This window comes from Macaca nemestrina, chromosome 12 (assembly GCF_043159975.1).
Source record: "Macaca nemestrina isolate mMacNem1 chromosome 12, mMacNem.hap1, whole genome shotgun sequence".
Lineage (NCBI taxonomy): Eukaryota > Metazoa > Chordata > Mammalia > Primates > Cercopithecidae > Macaca > Macaca nemestrina.
This window is the reverse complement of record NC_092136.1, coordinates 14,823,001-14,833,108: the sequence shown is the minus strand read 5'-3', so window position 1 is coordinate 14,833,108 and position 10,108 is coordinate 14,823,001.

Below are 10,108 nucleotides of genomic sequence, written 5' to 3'. Positions count from 1 at the left end.
AACTGAACAATGAGATCACTTGGACTCGGGAAGGGGAACATCACACACCGGGGCCTATCATGGGGAGGGGGGAGGGGGGAGGGATTGCATTGGGAGTTATACCTGATGTAAATGACGAGTTGATGGGTGCTGATGAGTTGATGGGTGCAGCACAGCAACATGGCACAAGTATACATATGTAACAAACCTGCACGTTATGCACATGTACCCTAGAACTTAAAGTATAATAATAATAATAATAATAATAATAGTAATAAAAGATCGACCCCTGACATAACTGGTTATGTTATCTATAGATTCCAGACATTGTATGGGAAAGCACTGTGAAAATCCCTGTCCTGTTCTGTTCTGATCTGATTACCGGTGCATGCAGCCCCCAGTCACGTACCCCCTGCTTGCTCAATCACGACGCTCTCATGCAGACCCCCTTAGAGTTGTGAGCCCTTAAAAGGGACAGGAATTGCCCACTTGGGGAGCTCGGCTCTTGAGACAGGAGTCTTGCCGATGTTCTCGGTCGAATAAACCCCTTCCTTCTTTAACTTGGTGTCTGAGGAGTTTTGTCTGTGGCTCATCCTGCTACACTTTCAGAAAAGATTAGTCTGTAGTATGTAATGCTGTTTGGTAGCATTTTACCCACAGTAAAACTTCATTCAAAATTTGAATCAGTCCCTTTAACCCTTGCTACTGCTTTATCAAATAGGTTTACATGACATTAGAAATCCCTTGTTATCATTTCAGCAATGTTCACAGAATATTCACCAGGAGTAGTTTCTATTTTAAGAGGTCACTTTCTTTGCTCATCCATAAGAAGCAATTTCTTATTCATTCAGGTTTTATCATGAGATTGTAGCAATTCAGCCAGGTCTTCAGGCTCTTCTTCTAATTTTAGTTCTTTTGTCATTTCCACCACATCTGCAGTTACTTCCTCCATTTAAATCTTGAATGCTTCAAAGTTACCCACAAGGATTGGAATCAAATTCTTCCAAATTCCTGTTGATGTTGATAGCTTGATCTCCTCCCATGAATCATGAATGTTTTTAATGGTATATGGAATGGAAAATCCTTCCAAGAGATTTTCAATTTACTTTGCCCTGATCCATCAGAGAAATCACAATGTATTGCAGCTATAGCCTTAGAGAATGTATAAATAATAAGACTTGGAAAGTTGAAATTACTCCTTGATCTATGAGCTGCAGAGTGGATGTATGTGAGCAAGCATGAAAAAAAAATTAATGTCCTTGCCATCACAGCTCTTGAATGTATAGGTGTATTGTGAATGAGCAGTAATATTTTTATAAGAATATTTTTTTCCTGAGCAGTAAGTCTCAATTGTAGGCTTAAAATATTCAGTAAACAATGCTGTAAATAGATGGTGCTGTAATCTAGGCTTTGTTCTTCCATTTATAGAGAATAGGGAAAGTATATTTAGCATATTTCTTGAGGGCCCCAGGATTTTTGGAATGGTAAGTGAGCATTGGCTTCAACTTAAAGTCACCAGCTGCATAAACTCCTAATGAGAAAGTCAGCCTGTCCTTTGCAGTTTTGAAGTTAGGCGTTGACTTCCCCTTTCTAGCTGTGAAAGTCCTTGATGGCATCTTCTTCCAATAGAAACCTGTGTCATCTACATGGGGAATTTGTTGTTTGGTGTAGCCACCTTCATCAATTATCTTAGGTAGATCTTCTGGATAACCTGCTACAACTTCTACATCAGCACTTGCTGCTTCCCTTTGGACTTTTATGTTATAAAAATGGGCGGGGTGTGGTGGCTCATGCCTGTAATCCCAGCACTTTGGGAGGCTGAGGTTGGTGGATCACGTGAGATCAGGAGTTTGAGACCAGCCTGACCCATGTGGTAAAACCCCGTCTATACTAAAAATACAAAAGGAAGGAAGGAAGGAGGGAGGCAGGGAGGGAGGGAGGGAGGGAGGGAGGGTGGGAGGGAGGGAGGGAAGGAAAGAAGGAAGGAAGGAAGGAAGGAAGGAAGGAAGGAAGGAAGGAAGGAAGGAAGGAAGGGAGGGAGGGAGGGAGGGAGGGAGGGAGGAAGGAAGGAAAGGGAAGGGAAGGGAAGGAAGGAAAGGAGGGAGGGAGGGAGGGAGGGAGGGAGGGAGAAAAGAAGGGAGAAAAGAAAAGAAAGAAATCAGCCAGGTGTGGTAGAGGGTGCCTGTAATCCCAGCTACTTAGGAGGCTGAGGAGGAGAATCGCTTGAGCCCAGGAGGCAGAGGTTGGAGTGAGCCCTGATCACCGCACGACTGCATTCCAGCCTGAGCAACAGAGTGAAACTCTGTCTAAAAGACAAAAAAAAAAAAAAAAGAAAGAAAGAAAGAAAAAGAAAAAGAAAATGGCTTCTTTCGTTAAACCTCATGAACCAACCTCAGCTAGCTTCCAACTTTTTTTCTGCAGGTTCCTCACCTCTCTTAGCCTTCAAATAACTTAAAACAGTTAGAGTCTTGTTCAGGACTGAAGTTTGGTTTATGAATGTTGTGGCTAGTTTAATTTTCTATCCAGAGCACTAAAACTTGCTCCAAACAGCAGTAAGGCTATTTTGCTTTCTTATCATTTAAACGTTCACTGGATTAGCACTTTTAATTTCCTTCAAAGATTTTTCCTTGCATTCACAACCTGGCTAACTGTTTGGTGCAAAAGACCTAGCTTTTAGACTATCTTGGATTTTGACCTGCCTTCCTCACTATGCTTAATCATTTTTCACTTTTTGCTTAAAATGAAAGACTCATGACTCTTCCCTTCACATGAATACTTATAGATCATTATATGGTTTATAACTGGCATAATTTAAATGTTGTTGTGTCTCAGGGAATAGGAGGCTGGAGGAGAGGGAGAGAGACTGGGAACGGTCAGTCAGTGATACAGTCAGAACACACAACAGTTATCAATTAAGTCTGCTGTCTTGTATGGGTGCAGTTTGTGGTGCTCCAGAACAGCTAAAATAGCACCACCAAAAATCACTGATCCCAGATCACCTTAACAGACACAATAATACAGAAAAAGTCTGAATATTGTGGGAATGACCAAATGGTAACACAGACGGGAAGGGAGCACATTTGTTGGAAAAATGGTGCCAGTAGACTTGCTTCATGCAGGGTTGACACAAACCTTTTGTATTTGTAAAACTACAGTACCTGTGAAGCACGATAAAGTGAAGTGCAATAAAATGAGGTGTGCCTGTACTGATTTCATTTCCTTTAAACATGTATGCAGTAGGGATAGCTGGATCATATGATAGCTCTATTTTTTAACTTTTTGAGGAACCCCTGTATTGTTTTGCATAAGGCTGCACTAGTTTACATTCCCACCAACAGTACACAAGGATTCTCATTTCCTCACATCCTCTCTAACAGTTGTTATCTTTCATCTTCTTGATAATAGCAATTTTAAAAGGTGTGCGGTGATATTGTGTTTTTAATTTGCTTTTTCTTGATAATGAGTACTGTTGAGCATTAACAACAACAACAAAAACCCCATTAGTTATTTTTATGTCTTCTTTTGATAAGTGTCTATTCATGATGGCGGTGGGGAGCTAGCGGCAGCCGGCTGGGGAGGGGGTGTCCACGCACCACAAAGAGCTTCCCTGGGTGAATTCTGGGACCTGGAACAGCCTCCTCCTCTTCCCACTGCCTAGACCTAGGGAAGCCTTTTCTCATCCTTCTCACTCATCCCCCTGTGGCCGGGCGAGTGGGCCGAGCTGCTCCATGCTTGCGGAGCCCAGAGCTGAAACCCTTACCAGGAGTGCTGCGGAGTGAACTTCACTTCCTTTCCAGGGCGCACGCGTGAGCCACTACCCCAGGTTGTGTTGATGTCTTATTGCTATTTCTCCAAACAGTAATAAGGCCATTTTGCTCTTTCATCATTCATGTTTTCACTGGACTAGCACTTCTAATTTCCTTCCAAGTTTTTTCCTTGCACTAAAATCTGTCTTTGTATTTACATCCTGACTCCAGACTCCCTTTTCCAAATCTAGATAAGCACAGTGACCATTCAGCATAACCAAGATCCCTTTCTCACTGTTGCCTCTCTCCTGACTTATCTGCTGCCCTTATTTAAAAAAAAAAAAAAAAAAAAAAACAAGCAAAACAAACAAAAAATACCTTACTCGAGGAATTAGGTAGGAAAGGAATGATGGATCACTTTGGAGTTTGGGCTTAAAAACACACAAAAAAAGAAAAAAGTTAAAATGCACTTGTTTTCTCTACAGCGGCTAAGAATATTGCTCTACAGTATAAATTTTAATGTCATGTGTCTGTGTGAATGTAGTTTGGGTTTGAATAGCATTGAATGTGAGTGACTCCACAAGTACCTTCAAGTGCAGCCCCTCAGTTTAAAGAAGAAAGCGGGGAAAATATTCCACAAAGCTTTCAGTTCCTTGAGTGCTTCCTTTTCCTAATGAGCATGGTTCTAAGAGCTGGAGATGAGCCTGCTTTGGAAACAGCCCCTCTTTCCCCGTGTTGATTCTTAGGGCACCCCTTCATCCACTCCATACCCAATGGTCTCATTCCCAAGTGATGATAAGTTAGCTAGAATTTAACACTTTTCTGTAACTTTAAACTTAGATTAGGCTTTGTTATAAATTTTTACACCATTCTTCTGTTAAAAATGCAGAATTGGGCTTTTTATAAAAAAAATTATTGGATCAGATAAGCCCTTCCCTTTCCACTTGTCTCTGGGCAATGTGAGCTGATGGTTCTTAAGATGTTGAGTTTTGTTTAGTATCCACTGCTCTTTAGCCAGGAATTCTCTGGTAATCTGAAGCAATGTGGCTGAAGACCAATTTTTAAATTATGTGTTGACAAGTTGCCTTATATTTTAAAAGGAGAAAAATTACTTGATTTATATTATGCCAGGTGACAGCAACATGAAGTCCTAATTTATTGTTCTTGGTTCTTTTCCCACCTAATGTGAACTCCCGTGTACCTGAGCCCTCAGGAATGCCTACAGCTTCTGGTGCGATGTCTTCTCCCAAAGTGTTGGCCACCATTTCACCCAAGACCCTCTTTCAATCCTTGCTTTTCTGAATCAGATTTAGAGAGCACCACTGTCTCCCCTTATCCCTTACTTGATCTTCAAACCAGATATTCTTGCTATACTTTTCTTTTCAGTACCTCTGCCTGAATGGTGAGCTGCCATTTTAGGAAATTGGGTCAGATACCAATTTGGGAGCTTTTAAGTCAAAAACCTCTAACCCATTTCTTCCTGTGAAGGGGTGCAAGTCTCTGAAGCTCTCACTCATACCTGTAGTCTGTGTAGAAAATGTACTGTCATCCCCCTGGCCCCCAACTGCCATTGCCTTTGGTGTGAGATGTTCCCTATTTCCTAGTTCAACTTGAGTCCATCTCTCCTCTGCTAGCCAACCCCCATCCAGCAATAAGGATCCAAGCCACAGCCTCCTATTCACATTCTCTGCCTTCATTCCACGCTACCCTAGGGAATACCGGGATTCCCCACTCTGTCCACATACTGTAGCATTCATTCCCTATCTCTCTCATCCTCTTACCTGTGGTGGTTTATGGGTGTGATAGAGTTTTTAAGATTATTATAAACTAGTAAAAAGAAAAAAAAAAAACAGAGAGAGAGAGAGAAAGATCTATTCAGGGTATCTGTACATTTGATAAATAGCAAAGTTATTCTAGTCTTTGTATACTGGCTTTGTCTGGAAAAACCCTTTCCCAGTCATCCAGCAATTCTTGGCAGGGTTTCTGTTGTGGTCTTCAGGTGAACTGATTGCTGAAGTCTTCAGGCAGCCTAGCCTGGCGCTTGTGTCAGCAGGTGGTAGGCCTGGTTCCTGGGTCTGTAGAGTTGGGCCTAAATCCTGGATCCACTGGGGTGGATATTTTCACTGGGTATGCAGGCATGAACATAAAGCCCATGTCTACAGGGCAGGCAGGCATAGAGCCTGTACCAATAGGGGCTGGACTGAAGTGTGGGTCCACAGGGGCTGACATGGCTCTGATGTGGGCATTGAGCCTCTGTCTGCAGGCACTGGCTAGGTTCTGGAACGGGCCTAGTGTCTGGGTCTACTGGGATAAACATGGAATCTGAGTCCATGGGGACTGGCCTGGTACTGGTGCAGGATTAGAGCCTGAATATGGAGAAATGGACCTAGGATCTTGGTAGATGGAGGCTTACCTAGAGCCTGAGTCTTCAAAGATGGTCCTAGAGCCTTGGTCCATGATGTCCAGCCTAGCATCAGTGAGAGGTGACAATGTGCTAGCAGCCCTCACTCCCAGCGCCTCCTCAGCCTCCGGCCTCGGCATCCACTCTGGCAGCGCTTGAGGAGCCCTTCAGCCCGCCAGAGCCCCTCTCTGGACTGGCTGAGGCCAGAGCCTCCTCCCTCTGCTTGCGGGGAAGTGTGGAAGGAGAGGGGCGGATGGGAACCGGGGCTGCACTCTGGGGCCAGCGTGAGTTCCGATGGGGGGCGAGCTGGGGCTCGGCGGGCCCCGCACACGGAGTGGCCAGCCAGCGCTGCCGGCCCAGGGTAGTGAGGGGCTTAGCACCCAGGCCAGCAGCTGCGGAGGTTGCCCTGGCCCCGGCAGTGTCCACCAGCCGGGGCTGCACTCAAATTCTCACGGGGCCTTAGCTGCCTCCCCGCGGGGCACGGCTTGGGACCTGCAGCCCGCCAGGTCCGAGCTCCCCGCCCTGTGGTGGGCTCCTGAGCAGCCTCAGCCTCCCGGACAGGGCGCCACCCCCTGCTCCATGGCGCCTGGTCCCATGGACAGCCCAAGGGCTGAGGAGTGCAGACACGGCTTGGGACTAGCAGGCAACTCTGCCTGCAGCCCCGCTGCAGGATCCACTGGGTGAAGGCAGCTGGGCTCCTGAACTGGATGGGGACTTGGAGAACTTTTATGTCTAGCTGGAGGATTGTATGTGCACCAATCAGCACTCTGTATCTAGCTAACCTAGTGGGTACTTGGAAAACTTTTATGTCTAGCTCAAGGATTGTAAATGCACCAATCAGCACTCTGTCAAAACAGACCAATAAGCTCTCTGTAAAGCGGACCAATCAGCTCTCTGTAAAATGGACCAATCAGCAGGATGTGGGTGGGACCAGATAAGGGAATAAAAGCAGACTGCCTGAGCCAGCCAGCGGCAACCCTAGGGTCCCGTTACACACCGTGGGAGTGTTGTTCTTTTGCTCTTTGTCGTAAATCTTGCTGCTGGTCATTATTTGGGTCCACGCTGCCTTTATGAGCTGTAACACTCACCAGGAAGATCTGCAGCTTCACTCCTGAAGCCAGAAAGACCACTAACCCACCGGGGACAACAAACAACTCCAGACGCGCTGCCTTTAAGGGGTGTAACACTCACCATGAAGGTCTGCAGCTTCACTCCTGACAGCAAGACCACGAACCCACCAGAAGGAAGAAACTCCAGACACATCTGAACGTCTGAAGGAACAAACTCCAGACACACCATCTTTAAGAACTGTAACGCTCACTGTGAGAGTCCGTGGCTTCATTCTTGAAGTCGGTGAGACCAAGAGCCCAACAATTCCGGATACATCAGGATCTACTGAACTCAGCCTGTACACTGGGTTTGCACAGCTGGGCCCTGAGCTTATTGGATCCTGGGACACAAAAACCAGCTTGAAGCCTGAAGCTGGCCTAGGACTGGGGTAGGGTGGGGCCAGTGTAGAGCCTGAGACCACGATTTTGAACCACAGACTAGATACTTCAGAGAAGTGGACTTGGCGAATCCCCTGCTGGAGTCCTGCAGAGTAACCACTCTGTCAGATGGCATGTGTTTCTGGGAGGAAAGCATAGGGGTCTAGTTCCAGCCTTACCCCATTGCATCCCATAGGCACAGGCTGACTTTTAGAGACACTCCAGAGCTGGTCTGAAAGGCTGATGCAAAGAAGTCGCCTTGGGAACTGAAGTGGTCGAAGAAGCTCAACAAGCTCAGCAAACCCTACATATGGGAGAGGAGCCCACAGATGGTAGAGGAAGCTATTCTCCTGGCCAAAGTCCTGATACAGAGTTTGTCAGAAACATAGGCGGACTGGAGGCAGATTGCAGCTAGCACTGGCGCTGGAATTGAAACCTCCCTGGTAGTCCCATAGATAGATTTTTGTATAAACATAGAAATTGGCCCTCTGGTCTTAAAGCTTGAAACTTTCATTTGTTTTATATTAATTTCATTCTTAGTAAAGGACCCCTAGGTACCTCAAAAAGTATCAAAGAACTGAAACTCACCAGATGAGCCCATCCACACAATGGACCCCAGGCTTCTCATAAATCATGATTGCTTCCTTAGGTCTACTGAGTTCCTGTTTTTCTACACATTGTTACATTTCTTCCCTGCTATGTAAACTCATAATTTAGTTGGTCAGGCAGATGGATTTGAGACTGAGCTTGCATCTCCTATGCTACAGCATCCAATTCGGCCTTCCTTCTTGGCAATAATTGGTGATATTGATTGGTTTTCTGTGCAGTGAACAGCAGGACCTAGACCACACCCCTGGTGTTTAGTAATGGATTTTTGTTCCCGGACCCGGAACCCTTTGGATTGGCAGCCATGGGCCTGGAGTCCCAAAGCCCTCCTAAGCAGCTGCTTACCCAATTTTGACTGGAGATGAGTTCTCTCTCTTTGGGGCCAGCCGCAGCTGGCCTCAACCATGTTCTTGATTACCTTGGAAGAACTACTTTTGAAATTTGACATCTGCATCCAGATAGGTGACTGTCTTTTGTGGACCCAGAAAGAAGGATCTGCTCCTCTCAATTTGGGAAATTTTTAAAGGAATTTCCATTTGCAGGTTGAACAAGCCCAACTGATGAAAAGAAGGAAGTACCCTGATTATTCCAGTATGGACACTCCTGGGAGCTTGTTTGTCATTGTGTGTGTGTCCAGGCAATTGAGTATCTTTTGTGGTTACCAGAGAGTGGGATCAGCTCCTCTCCTTTGGAGAAATTCTGAAGGAATTTTCTTTTGCAGATTGATTGAACCCAACCAATGGAGAGAGGAATCACCCCAACTCGTTCAGTTTGTAGACTTTTGGGGCTTGTTTGATCCTGCAGCAGTTGGATTGTTTTAGTGACTGTTTGCATGTGTCTGATGTAGTCATGGGAAATTAGAATTTAATAAACTGACACTCTTTTATAACACTGTTTGACCCCAGTATAGTTTGGAATCTGGTATTTGCTCTTGAGTGGGAAAGTGGGTTGGATTTCCATGTATCCAGGCTTTTGTGCTGCTGTTGGGCCAAGTTAATATGTGATGTTCTCCTGTGGTGCTGTTTGACCCCAGTGTTCTTTGGAGTCTGGAGAGGTCTGGACTTTAAAAATTAAACTGCCACGGAAACTGTTTTACCGAAAATTTTGGTTCACAGCCTTCACTGGATTATTGATCAAGGCTAACAAAGTTCAGCCATGTGAAGTTTGCAGACTGGTGAGTTTGTATTTCAATAGCTAGACTTCCAAGGTAAACGCTATTGGATCTTTTTGTGTATGTATGTCTAGATGTGTTTATGTGTAGGCATTTGTATTACTTTAAATGTTGTGACTATCCAATTGGCTTATAAATAAAAGAATGCTCATAGATAAAGTAAATAAGTCCAAAGTATTTTTCATGTTCATGTTAAGTAAATCTTTAGCAAGCTAGTATTAAAATCTTGTAAAATAAAAATAGAAATGTCATCATAATTGTCAGCATACATTTTCGTCTGGGTTTTACATTTGTCTCTGCTAGGTATTTTGAGGTATCAGAGTTTGACACAGAAGTTTATAAAATTGTAACCGGAGTTTGAGATGAACCTGGGAAACAAAGACCCGCTCCCCCCATCTCTATAAAATAAAAATAAAAAATTAACCAAGCACAGTGATTCATACTTGTAGTCCCAGCTATGCAAGAGACTGAGGTTGGAGGATTGCTTGAGCCTGAAAGATCAAGGCTGCAGTGCGTCTTGATCCTGCCACTGCACTCCAACCTAGGTGAAAGAGCGAGACCCTTCAAAAAAACAAATAGAGACAGAGAATAACAATGGGGCACATAAACATTGCAGAGTGACTAGGGGAGGAGTTGTAATTTTTAATAGGGTGGCCAAAGGAGGCCTTATTGAGCAGGTGGCTTTTAGGTGAAGACTTAAAAAAGGTATTAGAGGCTT